Raw genomic sequence first — 15,460 nt, forward strand, 5'->3', positions numbered from 1 at the left:
AAATAAATGAACCAAAGAGTGAAGAAACATCTTCCTCCTCTGTCTCCTCCCAAGACACATCCACCTGCCTTTAAGACTTTTAGTACTTAATTCATACTTTATTTTTTTATTTGAATTTTTAAGGGCAGTTTTATTACATTCATCAATAAAAGCTTTCAGAAGAATATTCTCCTGAAAATTATATTTTCTTAGAAAAGAGAAAAGAAAATCAACATCCTCTCAGCATAGCTATAAATGCTGTGGCAGCCAAGCCTATCTGCAGACAGGGTGGTCCATCAATTGGTCAAGTCACTCTCTGGGTCAGCACGATTGTAGCCTGGATTATCCTTATCATCCTCCAGCTCCAAGTCCTCCATTTCCTGGAACAAAGACTCACCTACCTCCACATTGTTTCCAGCATCCTCCAAGAACTGGGTATTAGATGTGCCAAGATTATGATCTGTTTCAAATAGCTGTTTCCCACTTAATTTATTTTTCCTCCTCCTTCTTCTTCTTCTTCTTCTTCTTCTTCTTCTTCTTCTTCTTCTTCTTCTTCTTCTTCTTCTTCTTCTTCTTCTTCTTCTTCTTTCATTCATTTCGTTTTAATTTCCAAGAGTTCTCCATCAAACTTGGATTTCCAATTTAAGAAATTCTCAATTGTAACAGGAATGCCATGAAATAATTGTTTTTCAGCTTCTTTAACTTCTTTTCGTTTTTGTTTCTTCTTCTCTTCTAGTTTTTATTTGACCCACTATTTCATTTAATTTTTCTTGTTCAGCTATCACTAAAGTAAAGATCATCACTATACCAAGGTTTTCTTCTCCTGTTATGCTAATAATTCTAAAATATGTGAGACATCATTATCTTCTAGATTTTCCTGGGAGAGTATTTCATAATGAGGGGCTTCATCTAGATATTTCTCACTGTATATAAACTTGGGGGTAGTCTGGACAGTTTCATCATTTCCTCCAGCCTCAGATGTCACAGTAATGGCAAAGCTGGAAGGATTTCCTGATAATACTGTAAAGGAGTAGGGGTAGATGGACTCCAGAGCCTCTAGCTCATTGCACTGCTCTTCTCTGTAATCTGCCATTGTGGCCCTCACTGCTGCCCATGCATGACTTGCCCAGACATCTGGGTGGTGCGCTGCAGCCGGGACCAGTTCATACTTTATTTTTCTCACCATCTCTTGCTCACAACTTCTGTAACGTCATCACCCAAAAATCCTTCCAACCTCTGACCTCAATGTACCTTGACTTCCCATGGGATTAACTAAATGATTCACGAGTTCTGTTCCTTCTTGCATCCCTATTTTCCTCTCACACAATTTTTTCATTGCATCTCACCAGAAAAATTACAATCCTGTGGCACTACCACCAGATTTATCTTATCATCTAAACAACACAGCCCTCTATTTAAAGACCAGCTTACTAAAAATAGTCTGTGGACTATAGGTTTCTCCTTCACAGTCTAGTCCCAACACATCTTTCTCTCCTAACCTCTCATAGCCACTCTATATTACTCACTTCTCAAACCTACTTGGATTTTTCCTAGTTCTTTATAACTGTTTATAGCATTCTCTTTGCTTAGAGTTGTGCTTACATTTCCTCCAGCCCACAGGCCTTCAGTGCCTAGCATGTAGTACAATACTTGCTAAAAAATTGTTAGATGAACTGAATTGAGATTCAAGGAGTTTTTCCTGACTGTGATTTAACTATAGTGAAATGTGGAAATAGGCAAGGGCAATGCATATCTATTCCCTCAGGAACACTGCCTCATAATTATTTTAAAAAGTTTTCTATTTTATCAAAGAGCCTTAGAAACTGCTCCTTTTCAAAGCTCTGCCAAAGTATTATTTTTCTAATTAATTATTGCAGAGGGATAACTATTGCATAAATCAATTCTCAACTTAGTTTGATCATGATCACTAATGAAATAAATTGGAGATCTGTAGCCCCAAAGAGAATGTTTTCAGATGAATAATATATTTTATTTGTCATCAGTCCTCAGGCTCAATTTATAGTGAAATTAACTGAAAGTGGATTGAAAATAATTGTCAGCTCATTGTCAGTCTGCATTTCTAAGGCCTTGAATAGATAGAATGACGAAAGGTAATTTCGTTTTTCTTCGTAATTGCTTCTGAATAATACCAGAACTTTTGAAGGAGAGCATGAGGCTGTGCATTTTGAAAATTTCAAAGAAAACGCAAAGCTTGGGTTGAATACCAAAAATTCTCAAGATGTCAGATGCAACAGAATTAACCTTTCTAGGGTTCTTTACAGTTTGCTCCACTAAAATTGTCTACAACAGATAACATGATTTTAGACATGAGATATGAAAAACACAATTTTTTCACCTGAGGAATTTTTATTGTTTTTTTATTACAGTTGTCCCCATCCCCCCCCATTTCTCTCCCGCTGCCCTACCCACCCCCACCTCTCACATTCAATCCTAGTCCTCGTTGTCTTTGTCCAAGGGCCCTTGTACATGTTCCTTAACAACCCTTCCCCTTCTTTTCCCCACTTATCCCTCACAGTGTGTTTTATGGAATACAACCTTGATGTTCTAATATTGTTCACCCCACAAAAGGGTTCCATGGTTCAAATAAGTTTGGAAATGCTGAACATTGTTTCTTCCTCTTAGAGAACTATAATGCACATTAACATGAGAAATACCTGGAGAATCCTGCAATAGAAAAACAATAACTTTGATCCAGTATTTCACAAAGGTATTTGCCTATAGATACCATTTGATACCTTGTGGAGCATTGGTGTTCCCACAGAAGACTGTCTGAGCAATGGTGCACTGGATCACTGTGCTGGCTGGTTATGCAAAAGGGTCTTGTCTGTACACTTAGATACAGTCCATCCCCTGGGGTTATATCTGGGAGAATAGTATATGAATGATCCTGTGTGTATGTTAGAGACTGACACAGAGACAAAGCTCTCTGGTTCAGAATGGGCAAGAAAAATGAAGAGAGATATTATGGTCTATATTAAGAGCAGACCTCCTAAATGCAATTTGGAAAGTTAAGTATCGCTACAGAGAGACCCTCAGTTGTCAACTCATCAAGTAGAAAAACTGAACATCCACTCTTTTCTAAGTAATCTATGATGTGTCTCCTCCTTGCAAGCCCCTCCAATAGGCCCCAGAGCTGAGTGCAACATTGTTTACATGAGCTACAAGTGGCTGCCCACTCTGGCCCAAGCCCACCTTCTCATGCTTTTCTCACACTGCTGCCTCTGTTGCTTCCTGTGCCCCAACCTTTCTGACATTCTTTTTTTTTAAGACTTTATTTATTTATTTTTAGGCAGAGGGAAGGGAAGAAAAGAAGGAGAGAAAAACATCAATGTGTGGTTGCCTCTTGCACACCCCTTACTGGGGACCTAGCTTGCAACCCAGGCATGTGCCCTGATTGGGAATTGAACTGGTGACCTTTCAGTTCACAGGCTGGCTCTCAATCTACTGAACCACACCAGCCAGGGCCCTTTCTGACATTCTTTCAGGTCTTCCAGAGGTCAAGCTTTTCTTATCTCAGTGCCTTCTATAGGCTTGTCTCTGTGAACATCTTTTTGCTACTTCTGACTTCTAAGGGGATGTTGTCCGATAGTCCCCAGATCAGATCAGGTCCTCTTGTGGAACACTGTAGTTTTCCCTGGTAACATTTAATGCCAATAATTTATACGTGGGGATATTTGTAAACATTGTATTGGGATATAACATATGCCTGGTAAAGTGTCTGATGCTGAAGAATGTTAACATGTGTGTAAATCCAAGGAACCACTACCCAGATCAAGTTATAAAATATTTCCAACATCCCAGAAGGCTAGGCCCCCTTCCCCATAAATGATTCTTCTAACTTTTATCACCAGAGACTAATTCTCCTGTTCTTGACCTTCTTACAAGTGCTCACTATTTTGACTGTGGGATGGCCCAGGTTTTCTATGTAGTAGTATTTTATTTTGATTGTTGTAGCATTCCACTGTATGAATGCACTACAATTTATGTATTCTGAATATTTTTCACTCTCTTCCTGTCTATGCTGTAAACTTCATGAAGCTGCAGAGAATGTCCTTAGGCCTCCTACCATGTCTGGCAAAGAGAGGAGCCATACTTTTTGTTGAAAATTTGAGTGTTTTGTGTATAATTGGTGTTGGCATTAATCTTTTTATTAGCTAACGTAGTCCTCTCATTTTATGGGTGAAGACTCAAAACCTGAAACAAAAGAAGTGATGCTAATGTCAAAACAAATCCTCATATGCAACCATATACAGTTATGCAGCTGCACCCCAGGAAATGCCAGATTGCCAGCAAACCACCAGAAGCTAGGAAGAGGCAAGGAAAGATTCCCCTACATGTTTCAAAGGGAGCATGGCATGCTGACAACTTGATCTTAGACTTCTAGCCTCTGGAACTGTGAGACAATGACTTTCTGTTGATTTAAGACACAAAATTTGTTGACTTCTGTTATATGGCAGCCTTATGAAACTGATACAGGGCATAAGGAGAAGGAAAACCACAGGTCTCCCCACTACTGTACTGGCTCATTACACTGTTGCGGTGCCCTTGAGAATGCACCTCTCAGATCTCTGATTGCACTGAGTGCAGTTTTTCAAAGGCCCACGTGCTGTGCTCTGATCCCTCCTTGCAGCTGCATCAGGGCCATGCTTCCCATGATCCAGTGACTGAGCCAGAAGGGATACTTGAGACTCTCCTGGGCAGCTTTGACTTGAGGACTTCTTCCTTCATCTCCCTAACTTCCTTCATGAGCTGGGAAAAGGGTGGGGTAGCTGCAATGGATGCTATTGGCACCTCAACCTCAATGATGTAAGTGACCCACCAAAGAAGCTGGAGCATTTTTGCCACAGAGCTGCACACATGCATGATCCAGAATGCAGAGAGGCTAAACATCTGTAGGGGATGGAGGAACTATCCATGCCCTACACCACCAGCATGAGCCAGGGGATCAGTGGCAAGGTGTGGGGGCTGCAGGTAAGTCTGGCACACTACAACACCATTCAAAGCATAGTAGAGGCTGCTTCCATTTTTCTCTCTCCAAACTTCACACATATTCTTGTTGTCATCCTAACCTGGAACTACACAGCAAAGGGGATTCAGCTAAATGCAGTTCCCACTTAGCTATAGTGCCACAGTTTAAACTACCATTGTTGATACTCTGTATTGGTTCTGCAGAAAAGCTCTTACAATGTTTTTCTTGGGGTGTATATGTCTGACTACTGATGTTCTAGTAAAAGAGAGGAGACAGGATGGGGCTCTGCTCAGTAGCCATTAGCTATTCTCTAACCCCTCGGCTTGGTGCTCAGAACCTCATCTGTGACCCTATGCTGCAAGGGGTTCCTGAGTTAAGATTCTGGTCCTCTGAGTGTCTCCAGAGAATAATGCTCTGATTTATTGTGGGAATCATGTGATTCATGACTGAGCTGTAAAAGATGGGCGTGGGAGGATTAGGGATGTGTCCAGTGGCTCTAACAGAGCCTTTCAGACAGTCTCCCTGTGGTCATACTGGAGTCTTACTCCTGTTCTCAAGCTGCCTGGAACCTCAGTCCCACTGCTTTCAGAGTCCTAGGGGGCAAACCACTGCCCACCGTTTCCCCATGCGGCTCTGAGGTGTTACTGTTCCTCCTTCTTGTGAAGCCAGATTCTAGCCCTCCATCTGTTTTTTTCACTTCCAAAAATTTGTTGACATTTTTTATTTGCAGTTGCCCACTTTGATCCACTCTAGTCTCTCTTGTTCGCATCATGGTCCTTGCAGGTTGAACTTCGTAAAAAATATTTTCTTTCCATTTTAGTTGTTTCTCAGGAGGAAGTAGCAATCAGTATGTGTACTCAACTCACCATTTTTAACACAAAGTTTTCACATTCACTCTTGAAGCCCTGTCTCCTGGCCTTGTTTCCCACCACCCAATAAACTCCTGTTGTGTCTCCACTGACTTCCTAATTGCCAAGTCCATACATTGTTTTCAATCCACATCTTTTGGACCTCCCTTCACTACACTGTCACCATGGCTTCAATGACCATGTTTATGTGAGGGTTCATAAATCTATATCTTCATTTGTGTTAGATCAGGCTTCCTTGTTACAAGTAACAGAAACCTGATTTAAGTTTGCTTAAGAATAAAAGGGAGATGTATTGACTTAACCAAGGTGCTCAAAAGCTGTACTCCCTTAGGGATTCGTTTCTCTCTTCATCTCAACTCTACTTTTCTCCACATTGATCTTGTTCTCAGACAGGCCCTCTCTACATGATAACAAGTTGGCCACTGGATGCTCCATGATTTTTTTGGTCCCCAATGCCTCAAAATTCCAGAGGAAGAGGGTGTCTCTTTCCACATAGCTGAGGTGAGGTTCTTGTAGAGCATGTGGCTTTGCCAGGCCTGCTTAGGGCCCCTCTCTGCCCCCCAGCAGGAGGAGGTGAGAGTCAACCTCACCTGAACCACAGGGACTGAGCAGGACTACCATGGCATAAGAAAGGAAAAGTGAGTCACTAAAGGACAGGTGAGCTGGGAAAGGAGAGGTGAAAGCAGGGGGATATTGTGTTCCTATTCTCAGTTTGATTGAGGACTCTGGATCCCGGGCACTGGGGCTTTCACCCTGGCTCCTAGGCTTCTTATCCCTTGCCTGCAAAAAGAGGAGGCTGGACTCGTAAGGCACTCTAGCTGCCATAGTCTTTATTTTAATTAAGTATATAATGGAACCCATAGTGTAGAACTTTTGAAGGTGTCTCTTGGCACAGTCTAAGGGTCAGGTGAACATGGTGTTTAAGAGCATGAGCTCTGGATTCAGACAGTCTGTGTATATCCATCTTCTCAGGACTGCTTCATGGGTGTGTGTCCTGCGTAGTCTTGGGGGATCCCACGCACAGAGGAGGCCACACTTGATTTAATGCTTTTCGGTCGATGCCTTGAAATTCTTGATGGTTGTGTCTTTGAATTTGTTTTGTAAGTGAAGTTGGACAAGACATTAGAGTTAGAGCATGCATACGAGCAGAGGAGATGAGCTCATATGGGTGTTCACTGTGCCTGTCACCTGATTCCCTTAAAGAGTTCACAATGCCTCAGGAGCACAGGGTCCTGGTGAATCCACAATATGTGGAAGTTCAGTGAGACTCAAAGTACATGTGCGGTAGCCAGGTTATGCCTGTGATTGACTTTCTATTTGAACCAGAACTTGCTTTGAATGCAGAAAGAAAGCAATAGTACACTGAGAAACATGAATGACAGGGAATGCTACCAAATCCTTTCTTATATTATTTCTCTGTATTAGCCAACCACTTATGCTGCAAACGATGACAAAGAAGGAAAGAGAATTATTATAATCCTTTTTCTTTTCAGTCTTTTCAGTTCTTTGCTCATCAGAAAGTCAAAAGTAGAAAGTGTTGTTAGAATGTACACATATCAAGTGAAATAAAAACAGTTGAGTTAGTTCTGTACAGCATTTCCACTCTTCTGATAAAAACAAAATACATTTATATAAAGGTATAAGCTACAAAACAATAAATTGTATAATTTTGGCTATTTTGCATAAGTGTTAAGTGCTCATATTTATATTTGAGGCTGACATTTTACAATATAAAATGAATGATAAATTTATACTAATAACTCAAAATTATTGGTTTTTCTTGCTTTGGATGACATTAAATAGCAAATTAAATAATAAGTTCAGAGACAGATTAGACAGATAAGAAAAGGTTTATGTTTTAGAACCTTTAATTACTTTTTTTTCCTGCTTTTGGAACAAGAGATTCCATCTTTTCATTTTGCACTGGATCCTGTAAATTATGTAGCTACCTCTGCATCAGCGAATTATTTTACTTCTTAGGGCCTTGGTTTCCTTAATTGCAAATGGGCACAAAAAGTGTCTCTATCATTACATTGTCTCAAAAATGAACAGCATTTGGCACTCAGCAATCATTCAACAAATGTGAGCTTTTATCATAAAGATGAGTTAATATAAAGCAACTCTGTAGGTTATTTGGTGATCAAACTTAAATTTCCCTCAATTATGACTTTATGTAAACCAAGTTAGTTAGCTAGTTTCCTATTTTGCACTTTTCCTATGTTGGTGTAATGGGAATATTTCACTGTAATTTGTTAATGGGCTCACTTAATTTACCACTTAGATGGTGTCATTGAAATTAGTCAGCAGAAGAGTTTAGTCAGTTACGGGACAAATAAAGTCAAGAAAAATATTTTAGGAAGAGTACATTGAGGATCAAAGTTTTCAAAATTCAAATAAAAGCTGAGCAGTAAGGATTAAGCTATTGTTCATGTAAAAAAAAACAAACAAACAAAACACAAACCTGAAAACAAAAAAACAGAAAAGGCTGTTTTCCACTTCCCAACAACAGATGGCGATGTAGCTAAGCAAATGAAGAATATTGTTCCTTGCTGGAGAAATTCTGCGATCAAGTGTGAAGAAGTAAAGGTATAAACAACATATGGAAAACAATAAATATTTTAATTGTTTTAATAACTGAATATTGAATCTTTGTCTTCCATCTAATTCACAACAGTGTTATGACAGCTATTTAATAGGTGGTTGTAAAAGAAATGATTAATTATTTACAGTAATAATTAGAATAGTTTACATGCTTATAATCATAAAATGGCTTTCAAAAGTGGATGGATGCAAATGCAAACCCAGTTACTGTTCTGCTGTTGCAAGGATATTGTGCTACCTTTTTAAGGAAGATTTCTATTATCATTCTGCACTGTCTGAATTTATTACACAGGTACCATTATGCATTTGTTCCATCAAGTTGCACTTCAGCCACAGAATATGAAATCATGTATGTATTTTTTAAAGGCTCCCCTGTCTTACTTATTTGAAATTATCTACATAAGAGTAAATGTGAAAGCCTCCTTATGTGGGGAAACTCTTTGCGAAGATCTCGCCATAGAGACAACCCAAATCTAATCCTGGACCAGAGGAATAAAACCTCCTCCTCGAGTTTCAGTTCCTAGAGTCTGAGTCTCATATATAAAAACAAAACTAAAAAACAAGTCTATAAGCCCAAACTTCTTCTCCTCCTTCTCATTCCATGTTTCAAATCTCCTTGAACTGCCTCATGTCTTCAGGATATAATGAAATCCCTTGCTCTGGAAGGAAGCCACGAAAGATAGATTTCAAGACCTTTTTCTTTTCTCTCTGCTAGTAGCAGAGCTAATGCAGTTTACTTATTAGATGAGTCACCATGGATACTGATGCACTCAAGCCAAGTGTATGCGAGTGAGGGGAATTGGAGAATTGAGGCAATTATCTTCATAATTTAAATAAACAAAGTCCCCCTCATTTTTGTTTCGGTTACCTGAATTTTTCAGGTGAATGTCTAATTTTAGTTTTGGATTATTAGAAGTGGTGCTTGCCTCAGCTCTTACTAAATTTGCTAACAGAGCTCTGGACTTCTTTGCTGTGAAGCATTTTAAGAACATGTACCCAAGGCAAATGTATTCTTGTGCTCTCTGTTTTATCATCCCCAGCATTTCTACCTAGCATTGGGTAAACAATGAGAATAACTCAGGTCTAGGATGAAATATTTCTGAAGGGTAAAGAGCATTCGGATCTGGAAATGGTTGCTTAGAGAGACCATGTATTTTCAATTAGACAAAGACATTCATAATACCATGCTTTTCCTAACAATACGGCCCCCAATGTGTTTTTCCACTGGCTCCTGTCCAAGTCACAACCTGTACTGGCACTTCCAGTTGGGATTTTATGGCTGGTCTTGGCTGCCTCTCCTAATCCCCTTTCTTCTCAGGCCACGTCCCAGCTTAGTCAGTGTGAAGCCCCCATTTATGAGCATTCTAGGGAGGTAGAGGAGTTTTGTAAGCATAAGCCATGACTGTTATTTCCAGGTAACAAGACATCATATTATTGTTACTTAATATCCATATTCAACGTCCTAATTATTTATCACCTTTTGTCTGCAAGCCACGGTTGTTGTTAGGGTTCAGAAAGAACCCTGGTGATGGTAATTGCTATAGCATGAGCCCCAAAGTGACTATGATCTGCATTTCTAATCACACCGTGCATATATGAAGACTGAGTTTTTGCCACTGTGCTTTGCTCTGTGACTCAGCATTGAGGGCTCCTATGGTTACCCTCTCTAACTTCTCCCATTCTCATCGGAAGGAGATAGCTCTGTGATATGTTCAGAGGTCGAGGGTCTGTCTGATTAGTATTTTGTGGGCAGAAAGACTATATGACAAAAACGGACATAGGCAATTGATGGACCTTGGTTTAAATATCACTCTTTCACTTCAATGTTGTATTCCTTGTGAATATGGCTTATCTTCCTTGAACTTCAATTCTTGTTTCTGTGAAACAGAGATAATAATACAGATCTTGCAGAGTAGTGACTGGAAATAACTTATGTCAAGTATCTGGCATAAGGTGTATGTTGAATGTTAGCCATTATTAGAACTGCTCTTGGTGCAACAGGAGCAGATATTTTTATTCTATTACTATTATGCTTCATTCTTTTTTTCCACCTTCACAGGACTTTATCCATCAGTGTTTATTTTCTGAAGATATGTTAGCCCAACACCATAGGGAACATAAATGGCATATACTGCTGTGACTCTGTCTTTAATAAATTGTTCTCTTATTAAGAAAAGGCATGAACAAGAGTAATATTTAATATAGATTGAGAGTTTTTCTCTGTGTTATGCTTTGTGCTAAATGCTTTACAAATTGGATCTCACTTATTTATCCCAAAAATCCATTAAACAAACACTCTGATTGCCCTCCATATGATACAGGTGAGGAAAAGTGGGGCTCAGAGAGGTTAGCACACTTGCCCAAGGTCAGGGTCACACAACTAAGCATGGTGAAAGCAGGACTTTATCTCAAGCCATCTGACTCTAGAACCTGGGCCTTTAACCACTCTTCTTACATGTTCATATGGGCAGCATTAAGTGGTACAAACAAAAAGCAGTCCACTTTCAGAAGATGGAGAGATTCTTTTAGGGCGGAATTCAGCTGAAAGGTTTTTGGAAGAGAGTACCTTTATCTGAGTCCCACAGAGCTATCTTTATTTACTTTATTTTATTAATGAATTACAGTTGACATGTAATATTACATCAGTTTCAGGTGTACAACATAGCGATTTTTACATGTGTATACATTGCAAAATGATCATCACAATAAAGTCTACTTATTATGTGTCACCATACAAAGTTAGTGCACCATCATTGATTATGTTCTTCTTGCTGTACATTATATCCCCATGACTTTATTTATTTTTCCATATGGAAATATGTATCTCTTGATCTCCTTCACTGATTTTGTATCCCCATCCCATCTCCTTCCTCTCTGGCAACCACCAATCTGTTCCCTGTATCTACATATCTCTGCATCTGTGAGTCTGCTTTTGTTTTGTTTTACTTTCTTGTATTTTTTTTTTAGGTTCTGCATGTAAGTGAAGTTGTTATTTTTATGTCTGAGTAATATTCCATTGTGTGTGTATGTTTTTTATCCATTTATCCATTAATGGATACTTAGGTTGTTTTCATATCTTGGCTACTGTAAATAATGCTGTAATGAACATGGGATGTGTGTATCTTTTTAAATTAGTGTTTCTATTTTCTTCAGATAGATACCCAGAAGTGGAATTACTGAGTCATGTGGTAGTTCTGCTTTTATTTTCGGAGGCACCTCTATACTGTTTTCCATAGTGGCTGCACAAATTTCCATTCCCAGCAACAGTGCACAAGGCTTCCCTTTTCTTCACATCCTTACTAACACCACACAAGGTTATTTTTATAAGGTAATAGTTAAGAAAATAAAAGGTAATAGTTAATGGTAAAAATGTAACAATCAGAAGAAGGTGAATTAGAAGTTCCCCATGAAACCACTGTCCATCATTTTTCTGTTTGGGTTTATGCCAGGGACTGAATCTTCCCAAATAACTCATTGTTGGTCAAGGTGTCCCCTGCATCCTGTGATCTCATTTCTCTTACATCAATCATTTGGACCTCATTGTTTAAAGAATCAAAGAATTTTTGTGCTGGAAGGGATGCCAGGAGTCCCATTGTAAGCTCCAAAAAGGTGGTGTGAATTGCCCAAGACAACACAGCTGGTCCAGCTAGAAATCAAGCTTCCTGACTACTACTTGGGTCCTCTTTCACTTTGTGACATTGGGCTCCTGCCATTTATGGCATCAGGGATGGAGGCAAAGGGGGTTTTACAAAAATTCTTCCAGCTCTGTTTCAAGTGCTTAGTGTCTTATTTAATACACATTTCCTCCCAGATACCTTTTGTTTCCTCAATGAGGGCAGTAAGTATTTACCAAAAGACATTATTGGTTAGTATCCATCTCCCTCATCAAAATGACACTCTATTGCTTATAAACAAATACAATACACTGAGGGCTCCCTTTCTCCTACTGAAAAGCCACGCTTCCCTCTAAACTGGAAGCAAGGAGTGTTCACACTCAAAATCCTGAGAGGGTTTGATTAGATTTTAAAGTTGGCCATACATTCTCTTCCTGCCGCCCAATATATTATGTGTTCAGCTGGAGACTCTTTGTTTTGAAATAATGTCTTTATTTAAAACAAAAATTCAGAGTCTGTTTAAACAAATGCATAAACAGGTATCCGATTCCGAGTGACTTCTTCCAAAAGACAGCCTCTTGCCGGCTGTCAGTTGGTCCCTGCTGAGTTGTTTGATGCATTCACTGCATTTTATATTACTTAATGTGGCTTATGTATCTGCCAATAAATCTGAAATACAGGTCACAGAATATGCGGCTCAAGGAAATCCATAAAGTAGTAGAGAGAGGCTTCACTAACTGCATCAGATTGCCAAAAACTGAGGTCATTTCCTCTTGCTAAAAATGTAGAGCTTCATAAATTATTTTTATCACCTCCAGAGCCAAGCAAACAGTTTCGCACAGATGCCAAAGAGGTTTCATTCTTTTTTTTCTCCTAGGCTGAAAATATTTTTCTCAGGTCTTCTGCAAAATGATTATGGGTTTGTTTTTCTAGTATTATTTACATCCATGTAAATCTAGGAACAGAAACACAATAGGATCTGGTTAGAGTCTTCAATGAAAATGACACAAGAGAAGATGCTTCTGACCCAGGTTTAATTACTCCCATGATTGGGAGTTGACATTGTTTCTTTTAAAATATTTTAAAGCAGATGTTAGGTATGCAGAGACAGTAAAAATGAGCAGCGAACATCCAGTGAAGAACTTTATAGAAAACACTACTGAATTAACTTACAGTACATTTGTTAAACATGAGCACCTCTAATAATGACATTTCATTTAACAATGCCCTTTGTCTTTTCAGTTCATCAGTTGCCTATTTCAGTAATGAACTGCAGTCATACCATTCTGATTTTCTCCTAATGTAAAGGCTCAGCTCACTTCACTGCCAGTGAAGCATGATGCTATTATTCAGTTCCTGGCTTAGGAAAAGAGCTATAGAATATATCACAATTCTAATTGGCTAACAAATATTAAACCTTATGATTGTTAAGGGCACCCAGTGATTCTGTTTAGCTTTTGATGGGGATAAGTAAAATAAAGAAAGAGAAACGATTTGAAGGGAAAAAAAGGTTGACGTACATACTTTATGAGCAGTAACCCAAGTATCCATTGAAAAAATATGAGCACACATTATATTTAATAGCGCAAATGTTATCTTAATTCTTTATCAACAATTCATGCAGATAGTTTAATACTAAACATTTTAGGTAGGATTAACAATCTGTGAAACAGAAGGTTTAGCAAATGAGAGATGGAATTTGTTCTACCTGCAGCTGCAAGAGGAAGCAAATGTAAGCTCCTGGAAGCCTGGGTCATGCATGAGACATCCTTTCTCTGCCAAGGAAATACAGGCAGATTTGGAAAATATTGTGGTTATTGTAGCCCTGATTTATACTTCCTATGGAAGGTAATGAAGCCTGTGTCCGAACTTATTTTTGTCCCTTTTGCAAAGATTTCCTGGGAATGAAAGATAGGTGCCTTCCTTGTTTTCCTTTTTCCACGTGGCAGAATCCCCTAAAGCATCCCCCGCCTTTTGAACTCAACAAAACATCTCATTAGTAAAAGCAGGATTCAGCTCACCATAATCTTTCCCCAGCTGAGGCAAAGCTGCACAATTTACAATAGATCTTTGGAAAACTGCTTTTTACTGAGTGCTGCTGCATCTATAGATCTCTCTCAATTACCCACAGTAAATTTAGGCATTGTACAAGAGCAAATTTTACAGTCCATGAAGAGATGAAGTGAAATCTAGATGAAATTCATTGTGACAGATTCCCAGTTAGTGCTCTGATGTGTCTGTATTACAGAAGATAGACATTCTATTAGCATGGAAGCTCCCATAATGGACTGTGAATCATCTCAGGTAATAGAGATGCCAAGCAGAATGACTGAAAAGCACTATTGAATTCCATTAGAGCTCTTTGTTTTTAAATCAGTCATTTCTTGTGAATAACCAACTATACACTTCTTGACCCTATCACCAAGTGATAATTGTGGACTAATATTACAATACATTAATCTGAGTTACTGTGCAATTAGCGTTTCAGTCATAGGCTGATTTGGGGTTTCCTAAATGTAAAGGCCTACTCCTCTGGACACTGGAACTTACATTACGGATATGCAATTTCAGAAATGGGCTTATCCGTGATTTCATTTTAAGTCCTGTTTCAACATCACTGGAATCATTCCCTGTACATACTGGATACAAGGATTTTGTACTGTGACTTTGTGACTTCCTGCCCTTTTCCTTTAAAGATTTCCCCTGCACCAGATCAGATATCCAGGGTAAAATAATTACTACAGAGGTAAGTCTATAAGGGAATGATTTTAAACAAGCCAGGTTAGCTAGTTTTTTTTTTTAATCTTAAATGTGTAGTTAATCACTAGGAAAAGAAAGAGCATCACATTCTGCTGCATAAACAGCCCCACCTATTCTATCAATCAAAAATGATTGATCAGACTTAGTAATTACTTAGATAATTAGTACAGGGTTTAGGTTTGTGCAGTACTCTGAAGCCTTCAGGATACCTGCATAATTACCACTTGTACAGTAGATCGTGTTATGTGAATTATTCTATTCAATTATAACATAAACATGAAACACTTAGAATAGACAACATGAACAGCACACATTTCTTAATTCAATGCATTTGATAAAAACACAATAGCTTGTCATGAGGCAAAACTTTTTTTTGGCCAAAAGCTCTGAAGTAACATAAACACATTGAAAACAGAACAAATTTCTTCTTGTGTTTAGTGTCTTCCACCTGATTTACCAGGCAAGAGAGAGGTCATTTTGAAAGGAGTCTCTGGTACCCAAAGTGCAACAACATTGAGTTGATTCTCCTCACTATTCTCCCATAAATACCCAGGGGCAACTTTAAAAAGAGTTGACTTTACATCTTCTGTCTCCAATCATCTATTTTCACATCAGTATGTAAAAATAGATTATCCTCATCGCGGGAA

The 15,460-nt window shown here is 38.8% G+C and overlaps 1 pseudogene; it reads right to left on the minus strand.

Annotated features, from left to right (window-relative positions):
* Window positions 1–275: 275 nt before the first annotated feature.
* LOC129071725 (RWD domain-containing protein 1-like) lies at window positions 276–1,072 on the minus strand (annotated as a pseudogene).
* Window positions 1,073–15,460: the final 14,388 nt, after the last annotated feature.

This window comes from Pteronotus mesoamericanus, unplaced genomic scaffold (assembly GCF_021234165.1).
Source record: "Pteronotus mesoamericanus isolate MK-2021 breed Mesoamerican mustached bat unplaced genomic scaffold, CSHL_Meso_final contig_27, whole genome shotgun sequence".
In the NCBI taxonomy this organism is placed as follows: domain Eukaryota; kingdom Metazoa; phylum Chordata; class Mammalia; order Chiroptera; family Mormoopidae; genus Pteronotus; species Pteronotus mesoamericanus.